We start from the raw sequence: 12,366 nt of genomic DNA on the forward strand, positions 1-12,366 counted from the left end.
ATTATTATTATTATTATTATTCAGGATGACAATTATCAGGCAAAGGGGACATCCTCCGCCGAGTTTCAAAAGCTTGATGAAGCAGTTCAGCTTTTTCCTTTGGGCCAGTAGCAATCTACCATCAGTTGTTAGTAGTGTAAGAATGGAAGATGAGCGTGACCCAAAGATAGATGATGCCAATTTTGACCACCACGTATGAGGCTGAGTAATTCCTTCAAGCTTCCTCTTTAAGGAATTATTGTAATTTCTCATAACAACACCAACATAATAAAAATCAACTGAGCAATAAACAATAATGATGCAGTGAAAAACAACCGTATTTATATTATTTACAAAAATTGCTTTGAAAGTATAGATAAAGTTAAACATATTTTATTCACAAAACGCCGGAAGCAACTGGTCAATAAGTTAGAAGGAAAAAATAAGGCAAAAAAAGAAGGTGCTCTCCTGATAATCCACTGAGCAACTTTTGCTTTCTCATTAGCCTGTCCTACACACTTTTTGAAAAAAAAAAAATAGGAAAGTGAACAAAAAAGAGGAAAAATTCCTGATTGCACCTTCAAGCAAGAGTGTTTGGTCATCTGAATATTAATAATAGCTGACAGGTAAAACTACATTAAAATCGTCCATGTGAAATAAGTAAAATAATACTAGAAAAAAAAACTCCTGAAGTAATCAGCAACTGATGAATATTTTGTTTTCGTTTAAAATTATTTATAAATCTTATTAATAAAATTTTGGATACCGTTTCATGTTCATTTTACCCTTCGCTTACCTTTACTTTCAATTTTTCTCGGCTAGCACGCTGTTGGTCCAGCGTTCGACTCTCCGACCGGCCAATGAAGAATTGGAAGAATTTATTTCTGGTGATAGAAATTCATTTCTCGTCATAATGTGGTTCGGATTCCAAAATAAGCTGTAGGTCCCGTTGCTAGGTAACCAGTTGGTTCTTAGCCATGTAAAATAAATCTAATCCTTCGGGCCAGCCCTAGGAGAGCTGTTAATCAGCTCAGTGGTCTTGTGAAACTAAGATATACTTAACTTTTTCCACTTGCAAAGACTTTCAGAAATCTTCACCTGACATTGTATCTTTTTTTCTTCTTCTTCCTCTCAGTTTAGTCCTGTTTCTATATTGGGCCGTGTTTTGGATGAGCCGCTTCCATTTGCCTCTATGATGCGCTTCTGCTTCATCAAGTCCCTTCTCCCTTAAGTCTTCCCTAACACAATCTCTCCATCTCTTTCTTGGTATTCCTCACTTCTCGGTAGGTGCCCGTACATTCTCAGTTTCCCCTCCGGCATTTTCTTTGATATTTTAACCACCTTTGTTGACCCTCTTATATACTCATTCCTAATCGTATCCTTCCTCGTTACACCAGACATACACCTTCACATTCTCATCGGCTACGTCCATTTTCTTCTCCTTTGTCTTGTAGCTCTTCTTCGCTCTCACAAATCAACATTGTTTTTTCATCTGCATATATCAATAACTCCTGGTCCGGCCAGACTCGTCTCTCTGTCGCTGAAACGCGTACCCACATCTGTCCATTTATAATTCTGAACTAAACGTTCACTAATTGGAGAGGTCAGTTTTGTCACATTCAGGCAAAAACTGATTTAGATGTTGTCATTTTGCTTAGGCTTTATTTTCTTTTTAAACATTTCTGTTGATATACAGAAATGTTTAAAAAATAGATATAAGGGTTTAAAAAATAGATATAAGGGTTGGATACAATGATTCATTCAGTAATTGTTTGCGATGATAATATACACTTTTCACCTTTCACTTCAACTACTTTTTCTCTCACAACCACAACACCACTTAATTAGGGGAACTAGCAAAAGAAAGCACCTTTGAAGTCTCTCATAGATAGGGTCTGGACTGCCTGCGCATTGCCTTGCCAGCAGTATTGCAGGCATAACTTTTCTTTGCAGTTGTTTTTCGATCCACAGCTCTATTACTTTTAACCTGAATCCCTTTCCTTTAGCCTCCTGCTTCCGAACCTAATTGTCCTTTGCATTTAAATGCGTCCTCCCCCAATCTCTATTATTTTTTAACATAATCTTTGGTCCTAGGGGGCTTAAAATGGGTCATTGGCCTGTATAAACTGTACCATCATAACAGACTTAACAGATGGAGACTTGAACAATGCATGTTTTGCTCACAGTCAACACTAGTCACTTCTTCATTCAAAAAAGCCACAAAAATGAGCGATCGGTCCCTGACATCATGGATTTTTCTTATTTTGTTTAATAGCTTTAATTGTTACTATGACAAAAGTCTGGTTATTTACGAGTGAGAGAGAAAGTACAAAAGTTCACCACCAGTCTCCCATCACATCCTTTTGCTGAATCCAAACAGACAATAATAATAAATAGGATGCACATCAAATTAATGCACGTTACAAAGGGAAACCTTTTATCACAATTTCTACTAAAATTCTCTCTCTCTCTCTCTCTCTCTCTCTCTCTCTCTCTCTCTGTCAATAATAATAAAGGCAAGAATGTGCCCTTTTCCTACTGCAAACGTTATATTCACTTTAAACTTCACTTTCGCTAAATTTATAACGCTTTTCTCCCAACATGACCATTTTCCAGTCGCTGTAATTCCACCCTGTGAAGTCAGAAAGTGATTCTCGCTTTAAAGAACATGAAATGGAGAATACCGGCCTTCTTTGTTTACGCTCTCTCTCTCTCTCTCTCTCTCTCTCTCTCTCTCTCTTCACGAAATAAACTTTGAAATTTGTACTCTTCCTTGAGGATATCCTCTACATTTATAACCTTTCCCCCCCTCCCCCTACGTGACCCTTTTTTCAGTCGCTGTAATTCCACCCCATAAAGTCAGAAGGTGATTTTCGCTTTAATAAAGAACAAGAAATGGAGAAAACCGACCTTCTTTGTTTACGCTCTCTCTCTCTCTCTCTCTCTCTCTCTCTCTAGGAAGTAAACTTAGAGTTTGTACTCTTCCTTGAAGAGCCTCAACGTGGTTCGGAAACGTCACCTCGTGATGAAACAGCTTTCACCTTAAGACAAAAATGGTTTCAAAGATGTCATCATATCAAATTGCTTCGAAATGTACCTAAGATGATGAATTAAACGTCAAATGAAAATATGAAACGAAAATTATCACAAGAAATATTTAGAACAGATTAATAAGAAAATAGTATTCAGCTGCTTTTTCAGTTCATTCCTTTTCTTTGTTTAATAGATATATACGCGCATTATTCCTCCCTCCCTCAGCTCTTCCAGAAAAATCTTTCGTTAAAAAAACATTCCTTGATGCTATCTGTCATTTGTGAGCGGCAGTTAACATTTCTTGATACCCATGATCAGAGAGACTGATTTTAACGTTACCTAAAAAAAAAAAAATAAGTTTTCAGAGTTTGTTTCTTGATAACATGGAATATTAGGTTTTCCAGACGACAACATAAGTAACAGAAGATAGCGGATCGCTCATATATTTTTTTGATGATGTAATGACATTTTGCTGTCGTGAAAACACAATTTCCGAAAAAACAGTAACCTTTGTTTTACGCGATGATTTTAATTTTGTATGAAATATCAAAACTATTTATAGAATGGGCATGAATACAAAAGTTCGTTGAATATGAATGTTTATAGAGTGGCTTCGGAATTCTATTTTATTTTTTCGTAACATAACTCCTGTTATAGAAACAGTAAACATATCTTAAAGATTTTTCAAAAACAAGTGCTCACTACCCAGAGAGAACCAAATGTCAAATGTGAATTACGTTTCCAAAATAAAACGAAAATACTGCACTGGAGAACAGATAGAAAAATTAGTATAAAATGTTAGGAGGATACAGTAAACAGTAGGAATCAAATGTAGATAGGAGTCAGATGCTGAATACCATTTTCATGATAAAATGCAAATTTTGAACTTTTGAGGTAAAAGAGATATAAGTAAAAATGTTTTTGGGTTATGTTATAAAATGCCAATCTATAAACTCTGAAGACTAACGAAGAAAGGCTGATTTAAAACTTGGCACCAAAAACTGATAATTCCTGGAAGTTGACGAAGCTTTTTCTCTCTTTATAGCATTTTAATACAACTAACTCGTGCGTCTTAGCGTTTTTCTGTTGTTATGTAAATGGTTGCTTCCCTAGTCATTATTCGCCTTGACAAGTTAGCTGCAAATGAGAGAATAGTTGCACCTCTCCAGGGAGTCAACTGTGGCCACTCAAGGTGCTGACACTTTTTTTATGACCACTAGAACAGATGAATATGTTGATTAAAAATTTGTAAATAATAACCATGTGTTTGCATGTGTGTGTGTATACGTGTGTGTATGTGTGTGTGTGTGTGTGTGTGAGAGAGAGAGAGAGAGAGAGAGAGAGAGAGAGAGAGAGAGAAGAGAGAGAGGAAAAAGTAAAAACGAATCCTGAACACATGATCTCTAACCACTTACTTCAATACCACGAGTAATTGAATATCTTAGTCAGGCATGTTTTTTTCCTAGATAAACAAGATTGCATCCGTGATGCAATCCCATCTTAATATCATTAGAGAACCACCTGAACTCTCAAGTATAAGTAAACTTTCAAGGTCCATCATAAGCGTCAATTGTATTCATTTGAAGAAAAAAAGAAAGTTTTAATGGACAATTGCAGTTTTAGAAATAGGAAAAGCCAGGAACAGACAATGCCGAAAGAAGAATCCTGTCAACACACTTAGACTTTCAGAGAATATTTTCGAAAATGACGCTGCGAGAAGACAAAGGAAACCACATATGTCCTACGCAGTAATGTGACTGGCATGAGAAAGAAAGTCATCACAGTAATGGAAGAGGGTTTCTTCCTCTTCACGATCCTGTGTCATTAGGGCTTATGGAGGTGTCTCTTTTCTCATCGCCTCATCAGTTCATTATTGCTCAGATTTTCCCTTACTGAAGTGACTTACGCTCTCTCTCTCTCTCTCTCTCTCTCTCTCTCTCTCTGGAAAGCCAACACTCCATTTTTCCGAACAAAGTGATTTCTTATCGTCATCCCAAAATTAAAAAAAAAATAGCGAATATTATCCAAGAAAAATGCCAGAATATTTCCAGCGAAAAGCAGAGTTTCTTGGGCATTCAGGAAATTGTATGAAAAGACTAGGCTGTAAAACTTCGTTTAACCTACCCTCTCTTCAGGAAACATTAGTTTGATAGCTAAATAATATATGTAGATTTGACATCAATGAAGCTCTTTCTAATACCCAAAAAGCAACTGTTAGCGTGCAAAGTGTACACCTTGCAAAGTGGTCAGAATGCATGTAGACCTCATCATTTCTGAGATAATGCAAAATGCTTTATTCTTATGTGTCTTCTCAAAGTTACTGTGAGGCTGAAACCCTTTGCAACTCGGATTGGATCCTGCCCATGAGACTTGTTTTGCGAATACTTGATCTTTATTCATTTATCCTTACAATTTGTTTTGAGGTAAAGAATTTAATACTACATATATTAAAACAGTAATGGTATTGGGATAACATCATAACACAACTTTTATGATCGTTCGAAGATGAGTTGTAAAATTCAATAAAGCATTCGTTGATTCAAGGGAAACAAACAGTTGTTTCTAGACACATTCACAAGTAAGCACTCCGTATAGATATAATCAAACCGTCATGAAAGCGACCAGGTATTGTAACAATGGTAATCCAACCAAGAGATACGAAACCTGCATTCTAACAACAGCTGGATCAAAATTTTTCCCTGTTAAGAACCAGACACCTTCATTACAAGTGGAATAGAGCTAATGACCTTTATGAAATGAAATGACTGTGAATCGAATTCACAGTTTTCTTGTCTTCTTCTCGAGGAACTGTAATATCATTATTATTGCCGTTTATAAATTACTCCTTATTCTTCTTATCAGAATAATAATAATAATAATAATAATAATAATAATAATAATAATAATAATAATAATAATAATAATAATAATAATAATAATAACCTACAGCTTATGTTTTCGAGTAACACATTTATATTCACAGTAACTTCTCTCAGAATATTTTGACTTGGTATTATAATGGCGTATTATTTTTACGAGTTACTCTTGGAGCAAGAGTTCGTTCTTTCATAAAGCCAGCTTATTCTAGGACCAGTTTTCTGTTTCGGGAAAGGCCGGTTGATGGATATCAGACATTTGTATGCAACAGTTGCAAAATTTTCCGGTTGGAGATTTCATTGGGGTCTAACAATCCCTTTTGGGTTTTCCGCTTTCAGTTTTCTCGAGAATTTATCCCTGGATCTCTTTAGCTTGCTGAACAACGTCTTTAACTCCTTTTCACAATCTTAAGCATTGAATGGCTATAGCATTGCCCCAGTGCTTGCTTTGGCAGCCTAAATTTCATAAATAATCATTATCTACGCAACTGCTGAGATTCACTACAGTCGGCTAGCTACCTGGTACATTGTTAGAACGTTGAAGTTTGCTGAAAATATCTCTCATTTAGGGTGCTAATAAGAAAACTCTTCAGAGTTTAGCTGAGCCGTCTGGAAATCCTTTTTTACGCTGTTTTAGAAAGAGCTAATTATTTTTAGTTCTTACGTTTCGATAGTAGAATTCTTTAGAAATTGCTTAGATCTTTAAAGCCTTTTTAATTATACTATAAAAAATTGTAATAAAGAGGAATGCTTTATACATAGAATGTTCTTCTTAAAAATAACTTCTATTACAGATTACCTATAATTGGAAAAATCTCATAATCCTTTCACTTTCTTTCCGAGCGGCAGCTTTTGAGAAACATTCTTTAAGGTCACTGACGCAGCAGACATAACGAAGCTCTCTACACTGAGGTTACGGAGGCGATCATGAAGCATTTGTGGACGGTTATGTTGAATCTCCCGTCGTCAACATATTCTCTGCTTTCAAACAAAATAACAAGATCTCTCTCACTCTCTCTCTCTCTCTCTCTCTCTCTCTCTCCTCTCTCCTCTCTCTCTCCATTACTTGTAATAAGCTGAATGAGCAGTGGCAGACCATGTAGGCTTCTGTATGGAATGATAAAAAAATACAAAGCTGATGAAACTAAATGCAAAGAGTAATGTCACAGAAAAGAGAAAGAGAAATAAATAAGAAAACAAATTAAGGGATGAGACAACAAAAGTAATTCCTTAGGTATACCATCGAAAAATAAAGAGACGATATTTTTAGATTAATATTCTTATTATTATTCAGAAGATGAATATGGTATTCATTCGAAAGAAGTAACGTAAGGTAATGGGACATACTGAAAGGGGAGACCAGTTTTTAGAAAAACAGGTAAGTAAAAAAAAATAATAAATAAATAATTAAGAATATAAGCAAAATATAAAAATACAAACTGAATTGTATTAGGTAATAATGCATCTTCGATTGAACTTTTGAAATTCAAATTGGACATGAGCTCTTTCACATTCACAATTAACCCCTGATCCTGTCTTCCTGCCAAGAGCAACAAGATTTTCTGAACAGCAGCACCAATATGTATTAAATGTGCCTCTCTGTCAAACTTCTCGGTTCCAGAGGTCCTTTACTCTTCACAACGTTGGACTGTGGAACAGTCTCCCTGAGGATGTTATACAATTTGAACTCCAAAAGTTTAAGTGAAGATGCAATACATTACTACTTTAAAACAATTCTTCTTGTATTTTAATAATTTAGTTATATTTCTATCTATTTGTTTATCAATTTGTTGATTATTTATTTTCCTTTCTAATAACTGATTTCTTCTCTCTATATTTCCTATTATTTTTGCTCACTCACTTCAATGAGCACCTTATTCTTTTGAAGCTTGAATTTCAAGTCAGTGGTCAATGTGGGCTTCTTCCATATGTAAAGGGTTCCTCTTCTGATAATATATATAATATATATATATATATATATATATATATATATATATATATATATATATATATATATATATATATATATATATATATATATACATTTACATTTGATGACACACACACACACATATATATATATATATATATATATATATATATATATATATATATATATATATATATATGGGTGTGTGTGTGTGTGTGTGTGAGTGGCGTCTCTTTTAATATAATGAGAACTCATGGACTAAATGATGACGGGCTGATAATAAATTTATCGGTGTCCCAGTTGCATTACTGGCTCATACATTTTTCTACTGTCTGCGAATTTTCTGATGGTATATAAAGTTAAAAAAAAAGTCCGCTGTCTGAATCAAGCTTCATGTGCCCAATAATCCACATCGAACAAAGTTCCCTGGACTCCCTTCACAATTTCAGCACTGTCTCGACACTTATCATGGGTAGGATACAAAGAGAGCACTATTGGTCGTTGCCTGATAAATCTTCATACCTTTCCTGATTTTATAAATCAGTGTTAACCTTGAACGTCAAAATCACAAAAATTTATTGACATGCATTATTATGAAATAAAAACAAGTAAAAATACGCCGAAAGTGCGGGCGGGCAGATAAAGACATCTCAAGTTTTTTATTTTTCTGTTTTTTTCTTTTACAGAAAACTGAAAAGAGAAACATTGGTAATTGAATGACATAGCCTTGCACTCTGAAAGGGTATGTGGTAAAGCATGAATAAGGTTTTTAAAGGTTAACTAAGTGCGGAACGTTGCGCAACTGGCTGATAAAAATGATCGTCATTAGTGACTGTTAAAGTGAACTTTATACATTACATAAACAGTCGTTGTAAAGAACAGGTAATTACTGGAGAGAAAATCCATGGGCGATATGTGGTAAGGGAAGAGCACATTAGAAATCGCATTTGTGATATTAATGACTGTGACCAACCCACGAATGAATATTTGGTGCTCTTCCTCTGGCACGCGTCTATGTCCGAATTAGGTGATAGTGTCACCTGATGTCGACAGTTTCTACAGCGTATATCTAAAACTTAATTCTTGAAGAGTTGGTTGCTTATCTTGTTACGCACATTTAGAAATCTGCGAAAATTTGTGCAAACGAACTTACACTTTAAATTAAGTGTAATGAAATATTTTATGAACACAGAAGAATATAGTATAGAAATCTATTATTCAAACTGGCAGTAGTAATGAAAACTGTATTAATAATTAATGTTTTAATGTTTTTATCTTTATAACTTAGAGTTATAACTAAGTACATTTTTAAATTAGTCTTTAAGATATAATGGGCTTGAAAAATCACATTTGCCCTTGTGTTCCCACGAAGAGAAAACGGCTCACAGACTGAAATAAAGGGACATAAAAAAAAAAGACCAAAGCACACAGTCAGAGAGCAGTAAGGGCAGCGAGAGAGAGAGAGAGAGAGAGAGAGAGAGAGAGAGAGAGAGAGAGAGAGAGAGAGAGAGAAGGAAAATAAGAGATTAGGTGAATGCGTTTTCCCTCAAGGGAAATCTCCAAGGAAAGTCTTCAGATCGCGATTATTAAATTCGACCGAAGCGAAATGGGTTTATGAATCTTTCGTTGTGTGTGTGTGTTTTTTTTTGGGGGGGAGGGTGGTATTTATTCTTTATTCTGTCTTTCGCTTTATCTGTCTCTGTGCATATATGGATGCTAACGACCATACAACTGTTGTAATCATAAAAATACACCAGAAACTTCAAACATAAAATGAATAGGCTAATAATATTTTCCTCCACTTCTAAAGCAAAAAGCCGTGTTGCTTTTTTGTCCATTTTCGATAAACGCCTACACATTACTATTCATGAAAGAAACCCCTTTGACATGATATTGGTACTAGTAACATGTATTACAATTCTAATATTTTTTGTTTTCTTTCTTGTAAGTATTCCTCTAACTCTCACTAGCAACACTCACTTCAGGATGCGACGTGCCTGCCTACATGAGTTAGGGTATAAGAGATTCTTTAGCCTAGGAGTCTGGGACGACACTCCGAAATCAGATCAGAGGTTGAAAGGGACACTTTAAAGAGCCTTGGTAGGCAACCCTTCTAGGAGAAGGTTACTTTGAATATAAACCTTATTCTCCAACCTTGGTCTGTGAAATACCCATTGTACTAAGGCCTTCCATGGCCTTTGGTTGAAATTCCCTTGCTCAAGGATACCATCAGGAATGTTTCTTCTTTTTATGCGCTTTCCTGTTTTTGGAACGTGTATAGGACAGGCTGATGAGAAAGCAAAAGTTGCTTGTTGAAATATCAGGAAAGTGCCTTCTTCTTTACTAAACCTTTTCCGTTTCAGTTTTTATAAAATTCTAAACTCATCCTCACTGCCCTCCCCCAGTTGATGTCGCAAACCTAGCCGTTTTCTGTTTTTGCCTTACAGGGTGTCCCGGATCTACTTTGTTTACCAGTTGACTCCGGCACTTTTGTGATTATATATGACCAGCGTTACATATCTTTTTGATTTAGATATTGTAAATAATGTAAATACTGTTGTTGTTGACTTTATTGCTTGTTCAGTTGATTTTTAGGGTGTTGTTGTTATGACTAGATTTATTAGATTTGCTTCTGCTTTTACGTTATTATCTTAAATCTTTCAGGAGACATTGAACTTAACCCAGGGTCTACTATTCATTGCTGTTAGAAAAATTGCAGAGTTCTTTTCTAAAGTATTCAAGATTTAGGGTCAAATTACCTTAATCTCCAGAGTTGTGCCCTTACCTCTGATGTGATGTTTTTATCTGCGACAATTGAAAGTAGTAACAAGTCAAAGATCGAATTTTTAACCAAAGGGTTTGATGGCCGTAACTTTAATTATCGCCGTAGCATACAACATGTGCACGGTATGGCTATATACACCTGGTCTGGATGACCTATTTATCGTCAGAAAAACTTAGAGTGCAGTTGCCATGAAGTTCTTTGTTTTAATATTCTCAGTAAGTTCTACAATGTTTATTTATTTGTTCTTTACTTTAATCCAAATATCGACGACTCTATACATGACTGGCTCCTGGAAATGATTGGTATGGCTCAGTCATAGGTTTCAAAATCTTCATTTGTTATTTATGGAGACTGCAATACAAAGCACAGCAAATGGATTGATTCAAATTCCACAGATCAACATGTCCAGTCTGCTCTCGAGTTCTGTGTATCCTTTATTTTGTCCAGCTGATTAAAGAACCCATGCAAGTTTCTGGTAACAGATTAGAGATCATATTCACAGATGTTCTAGCTATCGTTAACTTCAAGGTCTGTGAATATACAGGCACTTTCGATCACTGTACCATGAGTGTGACATATCTGTCAGTCAGTATATTCCTAATGCTACCACTGGAAAAACGATCTAGGTGAAATCTAGAGCTAATTTGGTTTGCATTACTGAAGCTTGTCAGACACTTAATATTTCAGAAGCCTGTCTGATCCAAATACGAAGAGGAAATTGAATTAAATGGCTATTTTAGTAAGGTATGTCCCTAGGAAAGATCAAAAAATTAGGTCAAAGGACAATCCATGGTTTGATGGTACACAGAAAAGATTACCATGAAAAGCAGAGCAAATTCAACACGTGGTGACGATGTCGTTCACATGAAAACAGCAGCATTTTTGTTGGGTCTCCCCGTGCTACGAATAGAATTTACTGTATAGCTGAGAGAAATTACAACTATGGAAGCTCAAAGAAATTACTTAGCCCCTTCAGTGGTGGCGACGAAAATTGGCATTTTCTATCTTTGGGTCAGGCTCATCTTCCATCCAACCACTTCTAACAGATGATGATAGGTTACTAACCCTAAGGAAAAGGCTGAACTGCTTCATCGAGCCTTTGAAGCTAAATAATCAGCTGAGGATGTCCCTCTGCCTGATATTGATCATCCTGAACCTATTCTTATAACATTTGTTTTTTTCTGCAGGGATGTTATTGAAATTCTTAAAAATTCTGATAGCTGGGGTGGAGATCCTGATAGTTTCTTCCTTTTGTTTGTTAAAAAGGTTCCTGGTTTGTTGTCTCTCAAGATTTCTAGATTCATTAGATTTTTATGTCGACGTAGTGTCTTTGCTGATGAGCACAAGTTTAGTAATACAGTGACTGCTCCAAAGAGTGGTTTATCTGTAGACTGCAGTAACTTGAAAGTCACAGAAAAAAAAATTTAAGCAACTCTGTAAATATGTGGAATCCAAACGGATTGTTAAAAGAAGTCAACATGCATATAGCTGTTGTGTACTTGCAATGCCCTTTTTAGATTTAGATTTAGTCTGTACACGTGATATGGTTGTTGACCTAGAAAACGAAATTCTTCAGTATGCCTATTATGCAACCCTTTATGGATGTAGTAATGTCTCCACTTTAAAAAAATGAAGCTGCTCTTAGTCTCAATCAGGACATGGACCAGTTTAGTAAATGGTGTAGCCATCAGGGTATAAGGCTGATCTCCATTAAAACAAAAAACTATTGAGTAGTAGATTTTTTAATGATTTCTCACCCATCC

This window comes from Macrobrachium rosenbergii, chromosome 46 (assembly GCF_040412425.1).
Source record: "Macrobrachium rosenbergii isolate ZJJX-2024 chromosome 46, ASM4041242v1, whole genome shotgun sequence".
In the NCBI taxonomy this organism is placed as follows: Eukaryota; Metazoa; Arthropoda; class Malacostraca; order Decapoda; family Palaemonidae; genus Macrobrachium; species Macrobrachium rosenbergii.